This window comes from Rhododendron vialii, chromosome 4a, assembly GCF_030253575.1.
Source record: "Rhododendron vialii isolate Sample 1 chromosome 4a, ASM3025357v1".
Lineage (NCBI taxonomy): Eukaryota > Viridiplantae > Streptophyta > Magnoliopsida > Ericales > Ericaceae > Rhododendron > Rhododendron vialii.
In genome coordinates this window covers 21,309,108-21,334,704 of record NC_080560.1, presented here as the reverse complement: position 1 = coordinate 21,334,704, position 25,597 = coordinate 21,309,108, and positions in this window count along the sequence as shown.

The window sequence follows — 25,597 nt, the reverse complement described above, 5'->3', positions numbered from 1 at the left end:
AAAACGGTGCAATACCGTACGAGTACATCCATACGGTACCAAACCACACCAAAACGGTGCAATACCGTACGAGTACATCCATACGGAACCAAACCACACCAAAACGGTGCAATACCATACGAGTACTTCGTTACGGTACCAAACCACACCAACAGGGTACAACACCGTACGAGTACTTCGTTACGGTACCAAACAACACCAAAACGGTGCAATACCGTACGAGTACATCGTTACGGTACAAAACCACATAAAAACGGTGCAATACCGTACGAGTACATCCATACGGTACCAAACCACACCAAAACGGTGCAATACCGTACGAGTACATCCATACGGTATCAAACCACACAAAAACAGTGCAATACCGTACGAGTACTTTGTTACGGTACCAAACCAAACCAAAACGGTGCAATACCGTGCGAGTACATCCATACGGTACCAAACCACACCAAAACGGTGCAATACCGTACGAGTACATCCATACGGTACCAAACCACACCAAAACGGTGCAATACCGTACGAGTACTTCGTTACGGTACCAAACCACACCAAAAGGGTACAACACCGTACGAGTACTTCGTTACGGTACCAAACCACACCAAAACGGTGCAATACCGTACGAGTACATCGTTACGGTACCAAACCGCATAAAAACGGTGCAATACCGTACGAGTACATCCATACGGTACCAAACCACACCGAAAGGGTACAATACCGTACGAGTACTTCGTTACGGTACCATACCAAACCAAAACGGTGCAATACCGTACGAGTACATCCATACGGTACCAAACCACACCAAAACGGTGCAATACCGTACGAGTACATCCATACGGTACCAAACCACACCAAAAGGGTACAATACCGTACGAGTACTTCGTTACGGTACCAAACCAAACCAAAACGGTGCAATACCGTACGAGTACATCCATACGGTACAAAACCACACCAAAACGGTGCAATACCGTACGAGTACATCCATACGGTACCAAACCACCCAAAAACGGTTCAATACCGTACGAGTACTTCGTTACGGTACCAAACCACATAAAAACGGTACAAAACCGTACGAGTACATCCATACGGTACCAAACCACACCAAAACGGTGCAATACCATACGAGTACTTCGTTACGGTACCAGACCACAGCAAAAGAGTACAACACCGTACGAGTACTTCGTTACGGTACCAAACCACACCAAAACGGTGCAATACCGTACGAGTACATCGTTACGGTACCAAACCACACCAAAACGGTGCAATACCGTACGAGTACATCCATACCGTAACAAACCACACCAAATCAGTGCAATACCGTACGAGTACTTCGTTACGGTACCAAACCACACCAAAAGGGTACAATACCGTACGAGTACTTCGTTACGGTCCCAAACCAAACCAAAACGGTGCAATACCGCATAAGTACATCCATACGGTACCAAACCACACCAAAACGGTGCAATACCGTACGAGTACATCCATACGGTACCAAACCACACCAAAACGGTGCAATACCGTACGAGTACATCCATACGGTACCAAACCACACCAAAAGGGTACAATACCGTACGAGTACTTCGTTACGGTACCAAACCAAACCAAAACGGTGCAATACCGTACGAGTACATCCATACGGTACCAAACCACACCAAAACGGTGCAATACCGTACGAGTACATCCATACGGTACCAAACCACCCAAAAACGGTTCAATACCGTACGAGTACTTCGTTACGGTACCAAACCACATAAAAACGGTACAAAACCGTACGAGTACATCCATACGGAACCAAACCACACCAAAACGGTGCAATACCATACGAGTACTTCGTTACGGTACCAAACCACACCAACAGGGTACAACACCGTACGAGTACTTCGTTACGGTACCAAACAACACCAAAACGGTGCAATACCGTACGAGTACATCGTTACGGTACCAAACCACATAAAAACGGTGCAATACCGTACGAGTACATCCATACGGTACCAAACCACACCAAAACGGTGCAATACCGTACGAGTACATCCATACGGTATCAAACCACACAAAAACAGTGCAATACCGTACGAGTACTTCGTTACGGTACCAAACCACACCAAAAGGGTACAATACCGTACGAGTACTTCGTTACGGTACCAAACCAAACCAAAACGGTGCAATACCGTGCGAGTACATCCATACGGTACCAAACCACACCAAAACGGTGCAATACCGTACGAGTACATCCATACGGTACCAAACCACACCAAAACGGTGCAATACCGTACGAGTACTTCGTTACGGTACCAAACCACACCAAAAGGGTACAACACCGTACGAGTACTTCGTTACGGTACCAAACCACACCAAAACGGTGCAATACCGTACGAGTACATCGTTACGGTACCAAACCGCAGAAAAACGGTGCAATACCGTACGAGTACATCCATACGGTACCAAACCACACCGAAAGGGAACAATACCGTACGAGTACTTCGTTACGGTACCATACCAAACCAAAACAGTGCAATACCGTACGAGTACATCCATACGGTACCAAACCACACCAAAACGGTGCAATACCGTACGAGTACATCCATACGGTACCAAACCACACCAAAAGGGTACAATACCGTACGAGTACTTCGTTACGGTACCAAACCAAACCAAAACGGTGCAATACCGTACGAGTACATCCATACGGTACCAAACCACACCAAAACGGTGCAATACCGTACGAGTACATCCATACGGTACCAAACCACCTAAAAACGGTTCAATTCCGTACGAGTACTTCGTTACGGTACCAAACCACATAAAAACGGTACAAAACCGTACGAGTACATCCATACGGTACCAAACCACACCAAAACGGTGCAATACCATACGAGTACTTCGTTACGGTACCAAACCACAGCAAAAGAGTACAACACCGTACGAGTACTTCGTTACGGTACCAAACCACACCAAAACGGTGCAATACCGTACGAGTACACCGTTACGGTACCAAACCACACCAAAACGGTGCAATACCGTACGAGTACATCCATACCGTAACAAACCACACCAAATCAGTGCAATACCGTACGAGTACTTCGTTACGGTACCAAACCACACCAAAAGGGTACAATACTGTACGAGTACTTCGTTACGGTCCCAAACCAAACCAAAACGGTGCAATACCGCATGAGTACATCCATACGGTACCAAACCACACCAAAACGGTGCAATACCGTACGAGTACATCCATACGGTACCAAACCACACCAAAACGGTGCAATACCGTACGAGTACTTCGTTACGGTACCAAACCACACCAAAAGGGTACAATACCGTACGAGTACTTCGTTAGGGTACCAAATCAAACCAAAACGGTGCAATACCGTACGAGTACATCCATACGGTAACAAACCACACCAAAACAGTGCAATACCGTACGAGTACATCCATACGGTACCAAACCACACCAAAATGGTGCAATACCGTACGAGTACTTCGTTACGGTACAAAAACCTAACCAAAACGGTGCAATACCGTACGAGTAAAACCATACAGTTTCAAACCACACGAAAACGGTGCAATACCGTACTAGTACTTCGTTACGGTACCAAACCACACCAAAACGGTGCAATACCGTACGAGTACTTTGTTACGGTACGAAACCACACCAAAAGGTACAATACCGTACGAGTACTTCGTTACGGTACCAAACCTAACCGAAACGGTGCAATACCGTACGAGTACATCCATACGGTACCAAACCACACCAAAACGGTGCAATACCGTACGAGTACATCCATACGGTAACAAACCACACCAAAACAGTGCAATACCGTACGAGTACTTCGTTACGGTACCAAACCACACCAAAAGGGTACAATACAGTACGAGTACTTCGTTACGGTACCAAACCACACCAAAAGGGTACAATACCGTACGAGTATTTCGTTACGGTACCAAACCAAACCAAAACGGTGCAATACCGTACGAATACATCCATACGGTACCAAACCACACCAAAACGGTGCAATACCATACGAGTACTTCGTTACGGTACCAAACCACACCAAAAGTGTACAACACCGTACGAGTACTTCGTTACGGTACCAAACCACACCAAAACGGTGCAATACCGTACGAGTACATCGTTACGGTACCAAACCACACCAAAACGGTGCAATACCGTACGAGTACATACATACCGTAACAAACCACACCAAAACAGTGCAATACCGTACGAGTACTTCGTTACGGTACCAAACCACACCAGAAGGGTACAATACCGTACGAGTACTTCGTTACGGTACCAAACCAAACCAAAACGGTGCAATACCGTACGAGTACATCCATACGGTACAAAACCACACCAAAACGGTGCAATACCGTACGAGTACATCCATACGGTACCAAACCACACCAAAACGGTGCAATACCGTACGAGTACTTCGTTACAGTACCAAACCACACCAAAAGGGTACAACACCGTACGAGTACTTCGTTACGGTACCAAACCTCACCAAAACGGTGCAATACCGTACAAGTACATCGTTACGGTTCCAAACCACATAAAAACGGTGCAATACCGTACGAGTACATCCATACGGTACCAAACCACAGCAAAAGGGTACAATACCGTACGAGTACTTCGTTACGGTACCAAACCAAACCAAAACGGTGCAATACCGTACGAGTACATCCATACGGTACCAAACCACCCAAAAACGGTTCAATACCGTACGAGTACTTCGTTACGGTACCAAACCACACCAAAAGGATACAATACCGTACGAGTACTTCGTTACGGTACCAAACCAAACCCAAACGGTGCAATTCCGTACGAGTACATCCATACGGTACCAAACCACACCAAAACAGTGCAATACCATACGAGTACTTCGTTACGGTACCAAACCACACCAAAAGGGTACAACACCGTACGAGTACTTCGTTACGGTACCAAACCACACCAAAACGGTGCAATACCGTACGAGTACATCGTTACGGTACCAAACCACACCAAAATGGTGCAATACCGTACGAGTACATCCATACCGTAACAAACCACACCAAAACAGTGCAATACCGTACAAGTACTTCGTTACGGTACCAAACCACACCAAAAGGGTACAATACCGTACGAGTACTTCGTTACGGTACCAAACCAAACCAAAACGGTGCAATACCGTACGAGTACATCCATACGGTACCAAACCACACCAAAACGGTGCAATACCGTACGAGTACATCCATACGGTACCAAACCACCCAAAAACGGTACAATACCGTACGAGTACTTCGTTACGGTACCTAACCACACCAAAAGGATACAATACCGTACGAGTAATTCGTTACGATACCAAACCAAACCCAAACGGTGCAATTCCGTACGAGTACATCCATACGGTACCAAACCACACCAAAACGGTATAAAACCGTACGAGTACATCCATACGGTACCAAACCACACCAAAACGGTGCAATACCGCACGAGTACTTCGTTACGGTACCAAACCACACCAAAAGGGTACAATACCGTACGAGTACTTCGTTACGGTACCAAACCAAACCAAAACGGTGCAATACCGTACGAGTACATCCATACGGTAACAAACCACACCAAAACGGTGCAATACCGTACGAGTACATCCATACGGTACCAAACCACACCAAAACGGTGCAATACCGTACGAGTACTTGGTTACGGTACCAAACCACACCAAAAGGGTACAATACCGTACGAGTACTTCGTTACGGTACCAAACCAAACCAAAATGGTGCAATACCGTACGAGTACATCCATACGGTACCAAACCACACCAAAACGGTGCAATACCGTACGAGTACATCCATACGGTAACAAACTACACCAAAACAGTGCAATACCGTACGAGTACTTCGTTACGGTACCAAACCACACCAAAAGGGTACAATACCGTACGAGTACTTCGTTACGGTACCAAACCAAACCAAAACGGTGCAATACCGTACGAGTACATCCATACGGTACCAAACCACACCAAAACGGTGCAATACCGTACGAATACATCCATACGGTACCAAACCACACCAAAACGGTGCAATACCGTACGAGTACTTCGTTACGGTACCAAACCACACCAAAAGGGTACAATACCGTACGAGTACTTCGTTACGGTACCAAACCAAACCAAAACGGTGCAATACCGTACGAGTACATCCATACGGTACCAAACCACACCAAAACGGTGCAATACCGTACGAGTACATCCATACGGTACCAAACCACACCAAAAGGGTACAATACCGTACGAGTACTTCGTTACGGTACCAAACCAAACCAAAACGGTGCAATACCGTACGAGTACATCCATACGGTACCAAACCACACCAAAAACGGTGCAATACCGTACGAGTACATCCATACGGTACCAAACCACCCAAAAACGGTTCAATACCGTACGAGTACTTCGTTACGGTACCAAACCACACCAAAAGGATACAATACCGTACGAGTACTTCGTTACGGTACCAAACCAAACCCAAACGGTGCAATTCCGTACGAGTACATTCATACGGTACCAAACCACACCAAAACGGTACAAAACCGTACGAGTACATCCATACGGTACCAAACCACACCAAAACGGTGCAATACCGTACGAGTACATCGTTACGGTACCAAACCACACCAAAAGGGTACAACACCGTACGAGTACTTCGTTACGGTACCAAACGACACCAAAACGGTGCAATACCGTACGAGTACATCGTTACGGTACCAAACCACATAAAAACGGTGCAATACCGTACGAGTACATCCATACGGTACAAAACCACACCAAAAGGGTACAATACCGTACGAGTACTTCGTTACGGTACCAAACCAAACCAAAACAGTGCAATACCGTACGAGTACATCCATACGGTACCAAACCACACCAAAACGGTGCAATACCGTACGAGTACATCCATACGGTACCAAACCACCCAAAAACGGTTCAATACCGTACGAGTACTTCGTTACGGTACCAAACCACACCAAAAGGATACAATACCGTACGAGTACTTCGTTACGGTACCAAACCAAACCCAAACGGTGCAATTCCGTACGAGTACATCCATACGGTACCAAACCACACCAAAACAGTACAAAACCGTACGAGTACATCCATACGGTACCAAACCACACCAAAACGGTGCAATACCATACGAGTACTTCGTTACGGTACCAAACCACACCAAAAGGGTACAACACCGTACGAGTACTTCGTTACGGTACCAAACCACACCAAAACGGTGCAATACCGTACGAGTACATCGTTACGGTACCAAACCACACCAAAACGGTGCAATACCGTACGAGTACATCCATACCGTAACAAACCACACCAAACAGTGCAATACCGTACGAGTACTTCGTTACGGTACCAAACCACACCAAAAGGGTACAATACCGTACGAGTACTTCGTTACGGTACCAAACCAAACCAAAACGGTGCAATACCGTACGAGTACATCCATACGGTACCAAACCACACCAAAACGGTGCAATACCGTACGAGTACATCCATACGGTACCAAACCACCCAAAAACGGTTCAATACCGTACGAGTACTTCGTTACGGTACCAAACCACACCAAAAGGATACAATACCGTACGAGTACTTCGTTACGGTACCAAACCAAACCCAAACGGTGCAATTCCGTACGAGTACATCCATACGGTACCAAACCACACCAAAACGGTACAAAACCGTACGAGTACATCCATACGGTACCAAACCACACCAAAACGGTGCAATACCGTACGAGTACTTCGTTACGGTACCAAACCACACCAAAAGGGTACAATACCGTACGAGTACTTCGTTACGGTACCAAACCAAACCAAAACGGTGCAATACCGTACGAGTACATCCATACGGTAACAAACCACACCAAAACGGTGCAATACCGTACGAGTACATCCATACGGTACCAAACCACACCAAAACGGTGCAATACCGTACGAGTACTTCGTTACGGTACCAAACCACACCACAAGTGTACAATACCGTACGAGTACTTCGATATGGTACCAAAACCGAACCAAAACGGTGCAATACCGTACGAGTACAACCATACGGTTTCAAACCACACGAAAACGGTGCAATACCGTACGAGTACTTCGTTACGGTACCAAACCACACCAAAACGGTGCAAAACCGTACGAGTACATACATACGGTACCAAACCACACCCAAACGGTGCAATACCGTACGAGTACTTCGTTACGGTACGAAACCACACCAAAAGGGTACAATACCGTACGAGTACTTCCTTACGGTACCAAACGTAATCAAAACGGTGCAATACCGTACGAGTACATACATACGGTACCAAACCACACCAAAACGGTGCAATACCGTACGAGTACATCCATACGGTAACAAACCACACCAAAACAGTGCAATACCGTACGAGTACTTCGTTACGGTACCAAACCACACCAAAAGGGTAAAATACCGTACGAGTACTTCGTTACGGTACCAAACCAAACCAAAACGGTGCAATACCGTACGAGTACATCCATACGTTACCAAACCACACCAAAACGGTGCAATACCGTACGAGTACATCCATACGGTACCAAACCACACCAACACGGTGCAATACCATACGAGTACTTCGTTACGGTACCAAACCACACCAAAAGGGTACAACATCGTACGAGAACTTCGTTACGGTACCAAACCACACCAAAACGGTGCAATACCGTACGAGTACATCGTTACGGTACCACACCACATAAAAACGGTGCAATACCGTACGAGTACATCCATACGGTACCAAACCACACCAAAACGGTGCAATACCGTACGAGTACTTCGTTACGGTACCAAACCACCCCAAAAGGGTACAATATCGTACGAGTACTTCGTTACGGCACGAAACCACACCAAAAGGGTACAATACCGTACGAGTACTTCGTTACGGTACCAAACCTAACAAAACGGTGCAATACCATACGAGTACATCCATACGGTAACAAACCACACCAAAACTGTGCAATACCGTACGAGTACATCCATACGGTACCAAACCACACCAAAACGGTGCAATATCGTACGAGTACTTCGTTACGGTACCAAACCACACCAAAAGGGTACAATACCGTACGAGTACTTCGATACGGTACCAAACCTAACCAAAACGGTGCAATACCGTACGAGTACATCCATACGGTTTCAAACCACAAGAAAACGGTGCAACACCGTACGAGTACTTCGTTACGGTACCAAACCACACCAAAACGGTGCAAAACTGTACGAGTACATCCATACGGTACCGAACCACCCCAAAACGGTGCAATACCGTACGAGTACTTCGTTACAGAACGAAACCACACCAAAAGGGTACAATATCGTACGAGTACTTCGTTACAGTAGCAAACATAACCAAAACGGTGCAATACCGTACGAGTACATCCATAAGGTACCAAACCACACCAAAACGGTGCAATACCGTACGAGTACATCCATACGGTACCAAACCACACCAAAACGGTGCAATACCTTACGAGTACTTCGTTACGGCACCAAACCACACCAAAAGGGTACAACACCGTACGAGTACTTCGTTACGGTACCAAACCAAACCAAAACGGTGAAATACCGCACGAGTACATCCATACGGTACCAAACCACATAAAAACGGTGCAATACCGTACGAGTACATCCATACGGTACCAAACCACACCAAAACGGTGCAATACCGTACGAGTACTTCGTTACGGTACCAAACCACCCCAAAAGGGTACAATATCGTATGAGTACTTCGTTACGGTACCAAACCTAACCAAAACGGTGCAATACCGTACGAGTACATCCATACGGTACCAAACCACACCAAAACGGTGCAATACCGTACGAGTATTTCGTTACGGTACCAAACCACCCCAAAAGGGTACAATATCGTATGAGTACTTCGTTACGGTACCAAACCTAACAAAAACGGTGCAATACCGTACGAGTACATCCATACGGTACCAGACCACACCAAAACGGTGCAATACCGTACGAGTACATCGTTACGGTACCAAACCACATAAAAATGGTGCAATACCGTACGAGTACGTCCATACGGTACCAAACCACACCAAAACGGTGCAATACCATACGAGTACTTCGTTACGGTACCAAACCACCCCAAAAGGGTACAATATCGTACGAGTACTTCGTTACGGTACGAAACCACACCAAAAGGGTACAATACCGTACGAGTACTTCGTTACGGTACCAAACCAAACCAAAACGGTGCAAAACCGTACGAGTACATCCATACGATAACAAACCACACCAAAACGGTGCAATACCGTACGAGTACATCCATACGGTACCAAACTACACAAAAACGGTGCAATACCGTACGAGTACTTCGTTACGGTACCAAACCACACCAAAAGGGTACAATACCGTACGAGTACTTCGATACGGTACCAAACCTAACCAAAACGTTTCAATACCATACGAGTACATCCATACGGTTTCAAACCACACGAAAACGGTGCAATACCGTACGAGTACTTCGTTACGGTACCAAACCACACCAAAACGGTGCAAAACCATACGAGTACTTCGTTACGGTACCAAACCACACCAAAAGGGTACAACACCGTACGAGTACTTCGTTACGGTACCAAACCACACCAAAACGGTGCAATACCGTACGAGTACATCGTTACGGTACCAAACCACATAAAAACGGTGCAATACCGTACGAGTACATCCATACGGTACCAAACCACACCAAAACGGTGCAATACCGTACAAGTACTTCGTTACGGCACCAAACCACACCAAAAGGGTACAATACCGTACGAGTACTTCGATACGGTACCAAACCTAACCAAAATGGTGCAATACCGTACGAGTACATCCATACGGTTTCAAACCACACGAAAACGGTGCAATACCGTACGAGTACTTCGTTACGGCACCAAACCACACCAAAATGGTGCAAAACCGTACGAGTACATCCATACGGTACCAAACCACCCCAAAACGGTGCAATACCGTACGAGTACTTCGTTACGGTGCGAAACCACACCAAAAGGGTACAATACCGTACGAGTACTTCGTTACGATACCAAACATAACCAAAACGGTGCAATACCGTACGAGTACATCCATACGGTACCAAACCACACCAAAACGGTGCAATACCGTACGAGTACATCCATACGGTACCAAACCACACCAAAACGATGCAACGCCGTACCAGTACTTCGTTACGGTACCAAACCACACCAAAAGGGTACAATATCGTACGAGTACTTCGTTACGGTACCAAACCTAACCAAAACGGTGCAATACCGTGCGAGTACATCCATACGGTACCAAACCACACCAAAACGGTGCAATACCGTACGAGTACATCCATACGGTACCAAACCACACCAAAACGGTGCAATACCATACGAGTACTTCGTTAGGGTACCAAACCACACCAAAAGGGTACAACACCGTACGAGCACTTCGTTACGGTACCAAACCACACCAAAACGGTGCAATACCGTACGAGTACATCGTTACGGTACCAAACCACACCAAAACGGTGCAATACCGTACGAGTACATCCATACCGTAACAAACCACACCAAATCAGTGCAATACCGTACGAGTACTTCGTTACGGTACCAAACCACACCAAAAGGGTACAATACCGTACGAGTACTTCGTTACGGTCCCAAACCAAACCAAAACGGTGCAATACCGCATGAGTACATCCATACGGTACCAAACCACACCAAAACGGTGCAATACCGTACGAGTACATCCATACGGTACCAAACCACACCAAAACGGTGCAATACCGTACGAGTACATCCATACGGTACCAAACCACACCAAAACGGTGCAATACCGTACGAGTACTTCGTTACGGTACCAAACCACACCAAAAGGGTACAATACCGTACGAGTACTTCGTTAGGGTACCAAACCAAACCAAAACGGTGCAATACCGTACGAGTACATCCGTACGGTAACAAACCACACCAAAACGGTGCAATACCGTACGAGTACATCCATACGGTACCAAACCACACCAAAATGGTGCAATACCGTACGAGTACTTCGTTACGGTACCAAACCACACCAAAAGGGTACAATACCGTACAAGTACTTCGATACGGTACCAAAACCTAACCAAAACGGTGCAATACCGTACGAGTACAACCATACAGTTTCAAACCACACGAAAACGGTGCAATACCGTACTAGTACTTCGTTACGGTACCAAACCACATCAAAACGGTGCAATACCGTACGAGTACTTTGTTACGGTACGAAACCACACCAAAAGGTACAATACCGTACGAGTACTTCGTTACGGTACCAAACCTAACCGAAACGGTGCAATACCGTACGAGTACATCCATACGGTACCAAACCACACCAAAACGGTGCAATACCGTACGAGTACATCCATACGGTAACAAACCACACCAAAACAGTGCAATACCGTACGAGTACTTCGTTACGGTACCAAACCACACCAAAAGGGTACAATACCGTACGAGTACTTCGTTACGGTACCAAACCACACCAAAAGGGTACAATACCGTACGAGTATTTCGTTACGGTACCAAACCAAACCAAAACGGTGCAATACCGTAGGAGTACATCCATACGGTACCAAACCACACCAAAACGGTGCAATACCATACGAGTACTTCGTTACGGTACCAAACCACACCAAAAGGGTACAACACCGTACGAGTACTTCGTTACGGTACCAAACCACACCAAAACGGTGCAATACCGTACGAGTACATCGTTACGGTACCAAACCACACCAAAACGGTGCAATACCGTACGAGTACATCCATACCGTAACAAACCACACCAAAACAGTGCAATACCGTACGAGTACTTCGTTACGGTACCAAAACCACACCAGAAGGGTACAATACCGTACGAGTACTTCGTTACGGTACCAAACCAAACCAAAACGGTGCAATACCGTACGAGTACATCCATACGGTACCAAACCACACCAAAACGGTGCAATACCGTACGAGTACATCCATACGGTACCAAACCACACCAAAACGGTGCAATACCGTACGAGTACTTCGTTACGGTACCAAACCACACCAAAAGGGTACAACACCGTACGAGTACTTCGTTACGGTACCAAACCACACCAAAACGGCGCAATACCGTACAAGTACATCGTTACGGTTCCAAACCACATAAAAACGGTGCAATACCGTACGAGTACATCCATACGGTACCAAACCACACCAAAAGGGTACAATACCGTACGAGTACTTCGTTACGGTACCAAACCAAACCAAAACGGTGCAATACCGTACGAGTACATCCATACGGTACCAAACCACCCAAAAACGGTTCAATACCGTACGAGTACTTCGTTACGGTACCAAACCACACCAAAAGGATACAATACCGTACGAGTACTTCGTGACGGTACCAAACCAAACCCAAACGGTGCAATTCCGTACGAGTACATTCATACAGTACCAAACCACACCAAAACGGTTCAAAACCGTACGAGTACATCCATACGGTACCAAACCACACCAAAACGGTGCAATACCGTACGAGTACATCGTTACGGTACCAAACCACACCAAAAGGGTACAACACCGTACGAGTACTTCGTTACGGTACCAAACGACACCAAAACGGTGCAATACCGTACGAGTACATCGTTACGGTACCAAACCACATAAAAACGGTGCAATACCGTACGAGTACATCCATACGGTACCAAACCACACCAAAACGGTGCAATACCGTACGAGTACATCCATACGGTACCAAACCACACCAAAACGGTGCAATACCGTACGAGTACTTCGTTACGGTACGAAACCACACCAAAAAGGTACAATACCGTACGAGTACTTCCTTACGGTACCAAACGTAATCAAAACGGTGCAATACCGTACGAGTACATCCATACGGTACCAAACCACACCAAAACGGTGCAATACCGTACGAGTACATCCATACGGTAACAAACCACACCAAAACAGTGCAATACCGTACGAGTACTTCGTTACGGTACCAAACCACACCAAAAGGGTACAATACCGTACGAGTACTTCGTTACGGTACCAAACCAAACCAAAACGGTGCAATACCGTACGAGTACATCCAAACGTTACCAAACCACACCAAAACGGTGCAATACCGTACGAGTACATCCATACGGTACCAAACCACACCAACACGGTGCAATACCATACGAGTACTTCGTTACGGTACCAAACCATACCAAAAGGGTACAACACCGTACGAGAACTTCGTTACGGTACCAAACCACACCAAAACGGTGCAATACCGTACGAGTACATCGTTACGGTACCACACCACATAAAAACGGTGCAATACCGTACGAGTACATCCATACGGTACCAAACCACACCAAAACGGTGCAATACCGTACGAGTACTTCGTTACGGTACCAAACCACCCCAAAAGGGTACAATATCGTACGAGTACTTCGTTACGGCACGAAACCACACCAAAAGGGTACAATACCGTACGAGTACTTCGTTACGGTACCAAACCTAACAAAACGGTGCAATACCATACGAGTACATCCATACGGTAACAAACCACACCAAAACGGTTCAATACCGTACGAGTACATCCATACGGTACCAAACCACACCAAAACGGTGCAATACCGTACGAGTACTTCGTTACGGTACCAATCCACACCAAAAGGGTACAATACCGTACGAGTACTTCGATACGGTACCAAACCTAACAAAAACGGTGCAATACCGTACGAGTACATCCATACGGTTTCAAACCACACGTAAACGGTGCAACACCGTACGAGTACTTCGTTACGGTACCAAACCACACCAAAACGGTGCAAAACCGTACGAGTACATCCATACGGTACCGAACCACCCCAAAACGGTGCAATACCGTACGAGTACTTCGTTACAGTACGAAACCACACCAAAAGGGTACAATATCGTACGAGTACTTCGTTACAGTAGCAAACATAACCAAAACGGTGCAATACCGTACGAGTACATCCATACGGTACCAAACCACACCAAAACGGTGCAATACCGTACGAGTACATCCATACGGTACCAAACCACACCAAAACGGTGCAATACCTTACGAGTACTTCGTTACGGCACCAAACCACACCAAAAGGGTACAACACCGTACGAGTACTTCGTTACGGTACCAAACCAAACCAAAACGGTGAAATACCGCACGAGTACATCCATACGGTACCAAACCACATAAAAACGGTGCAATACCGTACGAGTACATCCATACGGTACCAAACCACACCAAAACGGTGCAATACCGTACGAGTACTTCGTTACGGTACCAAACCACCCCAAAAGGGTACAATATCGTATGAGTACTTTGTTACGGTACCAAACCTAACCAAAACGGTGCAATACCGTACGAGTACATCCATACGGTACCAAACCACACCAAAACGGTGCAATACCGTACGAGTACTTCGTTAGGGTACCAAACCACCCAAAAAGGGTACAATATCGTATGAGTACTTCGTTACGGTACCAAACCTAACAAAAACGGTGCAATACCGTACGAGTACATCCATACGGTACCAAACCACACCAAAACGGTGCAATACCGTACGACTACATCGTTACGGTACCAAACCACATAAAAATGGTGCAATACCGTACGAGTACATCCATACGGTACCAAACCACACCAAAACGGTGCAATACCGTACGAGTACTTCGTTACGGTACCAAACCACCCCAAAAGGGTACAATATCGTACGAGTACTTCGTTACGGTACGAAACCACACCAAAAGGGTACAATACCGTACGAGTGCTTCGTTACGGTACCAAACCAAACCAAAACGGTGCAAAACCGTACGAGTACATCCATACGATAACAAACCACACCAAAACGGTGCAATACCGTACGAGTACATCCATACGGTACCAAACCACACAAAAACGGTGCAATACCGTACGAGTCCTTCGTTACGGTACCAAACCACACCAAAAGGGTACAATACCGTACGAGTACTTCGATACGGTACCAAACCTAACCAAAACGTTTCAATACCATACGAGTACATCCATACGGTTTCAAACCACACGAAAACGGTGCAATACCGTACGAGTACTTCGTTACGGTACCAAACCACACCAAAACGGTGCAAAACCGTACGAGTACATCCATACGGTACCAAACCACCCCAAAACGGTGCAATACCGTACGAGTACTTCGTTACGGTACGAAACCACACCAAAAGGGTCCAATACCGTACGAGTACTTCGTTACGGTACCAAACATAACCAAAACGGTGCAATACCGTACGAGTACATCCATACGGTACAAAACCACACCAAAACGGTGCAATACCGTACGAGTACATCCATACGGTACCAAACCAAACCAAAACGATGCAATGCTGTACGAGTACTTCGTTACGGTACCAAACCACAACAAAAGGGTACAATATCGTATGAGTACTTCGTTACGGTACTAAACCTAACCAAAACGGTGCAATACCGTACGAGTACATCCATACGGTACCAAACCACACCAAAACGGTGCAATACCGTACGAGTACATCCATACGGTACCAAAACACACCAAAACGGTGCAATACCATACGAGTACTTCGTTACGGTACCAAACCACACCAAAACGGTGCAATACTGTACGAGTACATCGTTACGGTACCAAACCACACCAAAACGGTGCAATACCGTACGAGTACTTCGTTACGGTACCAAACCACAACAAAAGGGTACAATATCGTATGAGTACTTCGTTACGGTACCAAACCTAACCAAAACGGTGCAATACCGTACGAGTACATCCATACGGTACCAAACCACACCAAAACGGTGCAATACCGTACGAGTACATCCATACGGTACCAAACCACACCAAAACGGTGCAACACCATACGAGTACTTCGTTACTAAACCAAACCACACCAAAAGGGTACAACACCGTACGAGTACATCCATACGGTACCAAACCAAACCAAAACGATGCAATGCTGTACGAGTACTTCGTTACGGTACCAAACCACAACAAAAGGGTACAATATCGTATGAGTACTTCGTTACGGTACTAAACCTAACCAAAACGGTGCAATACCGTACGAGTACATCCATACGGTACCAAACCACACCAAAACGGTGCAATACCGTACGAGTACATCCATACGGTACCAAAACACACCAAAACGGTGCAATACCATACGAGTACTTCGTTACGGTACCAAACCACACCAAAACGGTGCAATACTGTACGAGTACATCGTTACGGTACCAAACCACACCAAAACGGTGCAATACCGTACGAGTACTTCGTTACGGTACCAAACCACAACAAAAGGGTACAATATCGTATGAGTACTTCGTTACGGTACCAAACCTAACCAAAACGGTGCAATACCGTACGAGTACATCCATACGGTACCAAACCACACCAAAACGGTGCAATACCGTACGAGTACATCCATACGGTACCAAACCACACCAAAACGGTGCAACACCATACGAGTACTTCGTTACTAAACCAAACCACACCAAAAGGGTACAACACCGTACGAGTACTTCGTTACGGTACCAAACCACACAAAAACGGTGCAATACCGTACGAGTACATCGTTACGGTACCAAACCACACCAAAACGGTGCAATACCGTACGAGTACATCCATACCGTAACAAACCACACCAAAACAGTGCAATACCGTACGAGTACTTCGTTACGGTACCAAACCACACCAAAAGGGTACAATACCGTACGAGTACTTCGTTACGGTACCAATGCAAACCAAAACGGTGCAATACCGTACGAGTACATCCGTACGGTACCCAACCACACCAAAACGGTGCAAAACCATACGAGTACTTCGTTACGGTACCAAACCACACCAAAAGGGTACAACACCGTACGAGTACTTCGTTACGGTACCAAACCACACCAAAACGGTGCAATACCGTACGAGTACATCGTTACGGTACCAAACCACATAAAAACGGTGCAATACCGTACGAGTACATCCATACGTTACCAAACCACACCAAAACGGTGCAATACCGTACGAGTACATCCATACGGTACCAAACCACACCAAAACGGTGCAATACCGTACGAGTACATCCATACGGTACCAAACCACACCAAAACGGTGCAATACCTTACGAGTACTTCGTTACGGCACCAAACCACACCAAAAGGGTACAACACCGTACGAGTACTTCGTTACGGTACCAAACCAAACCAAAACGGTGAAATACCGCACGAGTACATCCATACGGTACCAAACCACATAAAAACGGTGCAATACCGTACGAGTACATCCATACGGTACGAAACCACACCAAAAGGGTACAATACCGTACGAGTACTTCGTTACGGTACCAAACCAAACCAAAACGGTGCAAAACCGTACGAGTACATCCATACGATAACAAACCACACCAAAACGGTGCAATACCGTACGAGTACATCCATACGGTACCAAACCACACAAAAACGGTGCAATACCGTACGAGTACTTCGTTACGGTACCAAACCACACCAAAAGGGTACAATACCGTACGAGTACTTCGATACGGTACCAAACCTAACCAAAACGTTTCAATACCATACGAGTACATCCATACGGTTTCAAACCACACGAAAACGGTGCAATACCGTACGAGTACTTCGTTACGGTACCAAACCACACCAAAACGGTGCAAAACCGTACGAGTACATCCATACGGTACCAAACCACCCCAAAACGGTGCAATACCGTACGAGTACTTCGTTACGGTACGAAACCACACCAAAAGGGTCCAATACCGTACGAGTACTTCGTTACGGTACCAAACCACACCAAAAGGGTACAACACCGTACGAGTACTTCGTTACGGTACCAAACCACACCAAAACGGTGCAATACCGTACGAGTACATCGTTACGGTACCAAACCACATAAAAACGGTGCAATACCGTACGAGTACATCCATACGGTACCAAACCACACCAAAACGGTGCAATACCGTACAAGTACTTCGTTACGGTACCAAACCACACCAAAAGGGTACAATACCGTACGAGTACTTCGATACGGTACCAAACCTAACCAAAATGGTGCAATACCGTACGAGTACATCCATACGGTTTCAAACCACACGAAAACGGTGCAATACCGTACGAGTACTTCGTTACGGCACCAAACCACACCAAAATGGTGCAAAACCGTACGAGTACATCCATACGGTACCAAACCACCCCAAAACGGTGCAATACCGTACGAGTACTTCGTTACGGTACGAAACCACACCAAAAGGGTACAATACCGTACGAGTACTTCGTTACGATACCAAACATAACCAAAACGGTGCAATACCGTACGAGTACATCCATACGGTACCAAACCACACCAAAACGGTGCAATACCGTACGAGTACATCCATACGGTACCAAACCACACCAAAACGATGCAACGCCGTACCAGTACTACGTTACGGTACCAAACCACACCAAAAGGGTACAATATCGTACGAGTACTTCGTTACGGTACCAAACCTAACCAAAACGGTGCAATACCGTGCGAGTACATCCATACGGTACCAAACCACACCAAAATGGTGCAATACCATACGAGTACTTCGTTATGGTACCAAACCACACCAAAAGGGTACAACACCGTACGAGCACTTCGTTACGGTACCAAACCACACCAAAACGGTGCAATACCGTACGAGTACATCGTTACGGTACCAAACCACACCAAAACGGTGCAATACCGTACGAGTACTTCGATACGGTACCAAACCTAACCAAAACGGTGCAATACCGTACGAGTACATCCATACGGTTTCAAACCACACGAAAACGGTGCAACACCGTACGAGTACTTCGTTACGGTACCAAACCACACCAAAACGGTGCAAAACCGTAAGAGTACATCCATACGGTACCGAACCACCCCAAAACGGTGCAATACCGTACGAGTACTTCGTTACAGTACGAAACCACACCAAAAGGGTACAATATCGTACGAGTACTTCGTTACAGTAGCAAACATAACCAAAACGGTGCAATACCGTACGAGTACATCCATACGGTACCAAACCACACCAAAACGGTGCAATACCGTACGAGTACATCCATACGGTACCAAACCACACCAAAACGGTGCAATACCTTACGAGTACTTCGTTACGGCACCAAACCACACCAAAAGGGTACAACACCGTACGAGTACTTCGTTACGGTACCAAACCAAACCAAAACGGTGAAATACCGCACGAGTACATCCATACGGTACCAAACCACATAAAAACGGTGCAATACCGTACGAGTACATCCATACGGTACCAAACCACACCAAAACGGTGCAATACCGTACGAGTACTTCGTTACGGTACCAAACCACCCCAAAAGGGTACAATATCGTATGAGTACTTCGTTACGGTACCAAACCTAACCAAAACGGTGCAATACCGTACGAGTACATCCATACGGTAGCAAACCACACCAAAACGGTGCAATACCGTACGAGTACTTCGTTACGGTACCAAACCACCCCAAAAGGGTACAATATCGTATGAGTACTTCGTTACGGTACCAAACCTAACAAAAACGGTGCAATACCGTACGAGTACATCCATACGGTACCAAACCACACCAAAACGGTGGAATACCGTACGAGTACATCGTTACGGTACCAAACCACATAAAAATGGTGCAATACCGTACGAGTACATCCATACGGTACCAAACCACACCAAAACGGTGCAATACCGTACGAGTACTTCGTTACGGTACCAAACCACCCCAAAAGGGTACAATATCGTACGAGTACTTCGTTACGGTACGAAACCACACCAAAAGGGTACAATACCGTACGAGTACTTCGTTACGGTACCAAACCAAACCAAAACGGTGCAAAACCGTACGAGTACATCCATACGATAACAAACCACACCAAAACGGTGCAATACCGTACGAGTACATCCATACGGTACCAAACCACACAAAAACGGTGCAATACCGTACGAGTACTTCGTTACGGTACCAAACCACACCAAAAGGGTACAATACCGTACGAGTACTTCGATACGGTACCAAACCTAACCAAAACGTTTCAATACCATACGAGTACATCCATACGGTTTCAAACCACACGAAAACGGTGCAATACCGTACGAGGACTTCGTTACGATACCAAACCACACCAAAACGGTGCAAAACCGTACGAGTACATCCATACGGTACCAAACCACCCCAAAACGGTGCAATACCGTACGAGTACTTCGTTACGGTACGAAACCACACCAAAAGGGTACAATACCGTACGAGTACTTCGTTACGGTACCAAACATAACCAAAACGGTGCAATACCGTACGAGTACATCCATACGGTACCAAACCACACCAAAACGGTGCAATAGCGTACGAGTACATCCATACGGTACCAAACCAAACCAAAACGATGCAATGCCGTACGAGTACTTCGTTACGGTACCAAACCACACCAAAAGGGTACAATATCGTATGAGTACTTCGTTACGGTACCAAACCTAACCAAAACGGTGCAATACCGTACGAGTACATCCATACGGTACCAAACCAAACCAAAACGATGCAATGCCGTACGAGTACTTCGTTACGGTACCAAACCACAACAAAAGGGTACAATATCGTATGAGTACTTCGTTACGGTACCAAACCTAACCAAAACGGTGCAATACCGTACGAGTACATCCATACGGTACCAAACCACACCAAAACGGTGCAATACCGTACGAGTACATCCATACGGTACCAAAACACACCAAAACGGTGCAATACCATACGAGTACTTCGTTACGGTACCAAACCACACCAAAAGGGTACAACACCATACGAGTACTTCGTTACGGTACCAAACCACACCAAAACGGTGCAATACTGTACGAGTACATCGTTACGGTACCAAACCACACCAAAACGGTGCAATACCGTACGAGTACTTCGTTACGGTACCAAACCACAACAAAAGGGTACAATATCGTATGAGTACTTCGTTACGGTACCAAACCTAACCAAAACGGTGCAATACCGTACGAGTACATCCATACGGTACCAAACCACACCAAAACGGTGCAATACCGTACGAGTACATCCATACGGTACCAAACCACACCAAAACGGTGCAATACCATACGAGTACTTCGTTACTAAACCAAACCACACCAAAAGGGTACAACACCGTACGAGTACTTCGTTACGGTACTAAACCACACAAAAATGGTGCAATACCGTACGAGTACATCGTTACGGTACCAAACCACACCAAAACGGTGCAATACCGTACGAGTACATCCATACCGTAACAAACCACACCAAAACAGTGCAATACCGTACGAGTACTTCGTTACGGTACCAAACCACACCAAAAGGGTACAATACCGTACGAGTACTTCGTTACGGTACCAAACCAAACCAAAACGGTGCAATACCGTACGAGTACATCCGTACGGTACCAAACCACACCAAAACGGTGCAATACCATAAGAGTACTTCGTTACGGTACCAAACCACACCAAAAGGGTACAACACCGTACGAGTACTTCGTTACGGTACCAAACCACACCAAAACGGTGCAATACCGTACGAGTACATCGTTACGGTACCAAACCACATAAAAACGGTGCAATACCGTACGAGTACATCCATACGGTACAAAACCACACCAAAACGGTGCAATACCGTACAAGTACTTCGTTACGGTACCAAACCACACCAAAAGGGTACAATACCGTCCGAGTACTTCGATACGGTACCAAACCTAACCAAAATGGTGCAATACCGTACGAGTACATCCATACGGTTTCAAACCACACGAAAACGGTGCAATACCGTACGAGTACTTCGTTACGGCACCAAACCACACCAAAATGGTGCAAAACCGTACGAGTACATCCATACGGTACCAAACCACCCCAAAACGGTGCAATACCGTACGAGTACTTCGTTACGGTACGAAACCACACCAAAAGGGTACAATACCGTACGAGTACTTCGTTACGATACCAAACATAACCAAAACGGTGCAATACCGTACGAGTACATCCATACGGTACCAAACCACACCAAAACGGTGCAATACCGTACGAGTACATCCATACGGTACCAAACCACACCAAAACGATGCAACGCCGTACCAGTACTACGTTACGGTACCAAACCACACCAAAAGGGTACAATATCGTACGAGTACTTCGTTACGGTACCAAACCTAACCAAAACGGTGCAATACCGTGCGAGTACATCCATACGGTACCAAACCACACCAAAACGGTGCAATACCGTACGAGTACATCCATACGGTACCAAACCACACCAAAATGGTGCAATACCATACGAGTACTTCGTTATGGTTCCAAACCACACCAAAAGGGTACAACACCGTACGAGCACTTCGTTACGGTACCAAACCACACCAAAACGGTGCAATACCGTACGAGTACATCGTTACGATACCAAACCACACCAAAACGGTGCAATACCGTACGAGTACTTCGATACGGTACCAAACCTAACCAAAACGGTGCAATACCGTACGAGTACATCCATACGGTTTCAAACCACACGAAAACGGTGCAACACCGTACGAGTACTTCGTTACGGTACCAAACGACACCAAAACGGTGCAAAACCGTAAGAGTACATCCATACGGTACCGAACCACCCCAAAACGGTGCAATACCGTACGAGTACTTCGTTACAGTACGAAACCACACCAAAAGGGTACAATATCGTACGAGTACTTCGTTACAGTAGCAAACATAACCAAAACGGTTCAATACCGTACGAGTACATCCATACGGTACCAAACCACACCAAAACGGTGCAATACCGTACGAGTACATCCATACGGTACCAAACCACACAAAAACGGTGCAATACCTTACGAGTACTTCGTTACGGTACGAAACCACACCAAAAGGGTACAATACCGTACGAGTACTTCGTTACGGTACCAAACCAAACCAAAACGGTGCAAAACCGTACGAGTACATCCATACGATAACAAACCACACCAAAACGGTGCAATACCGTACGAGAACATCCATACGGTACCAAACCACACAAAAACGGTGCAATACCGTACGAGTACTTCGTTACGGTACCAAACCACACCAAAAGGGTACAATACCGTACGAGTACTTCGATACGGTACCAAACCTAACCAAAACGTTTCAATACCATACGAGTACATCCATACGGTTTCAAACCACACGAAAACGGTGCAATACCGTACGAGGACTTTGTTACGATACCAAACCACACCAAAACGGTGCAAAACCGTACGAGTACATCCATACGGTACCAAACCACCCCAAAACGGTGCAATACCGTACGAGTACTTCGTTACGGTACGAAACCACACCAAAAGGGTACAATACCGTACGAGTACTTCGTTACGGTACCAAACATTACCAAAACGGTGCAATACCGTACGAGTACATCCATACGGTACCAAACCACACCAAAACGGTGCAATACCGTACGAGTACATCCATACGGTACCAAACCAAACCAAAACGATGCAATGCCGTACAAGTACTTCGTTACGGTACCAAACCACACCAAAAGGGTACAATATCGTATGAGTACTTCGTTACGGTACCAAACCTAACCAAAACGGTGCAATACCGTACGAGTACATCCATACGGTACCAAACCACACCAAAACGGTGCAATACCGTACGAGTACATCCATACGGTACCAAACCACACCAAAACGGTGCAATACCATACGAGTACTTCGTTACGGTACCAAACCACACCAAAAGGGTACAACACCGTACGAGTACTTCGTTACGGTACCAAACCACACCAAAACGGTGCAATACTGTACGAGTACATCGTTACGGTACCAAACCACACCAAAACGGTGCAATACCGTACGAGTACATCCATACCGTAACAAACCACACCAAAACGATGCAATGCCGTACGAGTACTTCATTACGGTACCAAACCACACCAAAAGGGTACAATATCGTACGAGTACTTCGTTACGGTACCAAACCTAAGCAAAACGGTGCAATACCGTGCGAGTACATCCATACGGTACCAAACCACACCAAAACGGTGCAATACCGTACGAGTACATCCATACGGTACCAAACCACACCAAAACGGTGCAATACCATACGAGTACTTCGTTACTAAACCAAACCACACCAAAAGGGTACAACACCGTACGAGTACTTCGTTACGGTACCAAACCACACAAAAACGGTGAAATACCGTACGAGTACATCGTTACGGTACCAAACCACACCAAAACGGTGCAATACCGTACGAGTACATCCATACCGTAACAAACCACACCAAAACAGTGCAATACCGTACGAGTACTTCGTTACGGTACCAAACCACACCAAAAGGGTACAATACCGTACGAGTACTTCGTTACGGTACCAAACCAAACCAAAACGGTGCAATACCGTACGAGTACATCCGTACGGTACCAAACCACACCAAAACGGTGCAATACCATACGAGTACTTCGTTACGGTACCAAACCACAGCAAAAGGGTACAACACCGTACGAGTACTTCGTTACGGTACCAAACCAC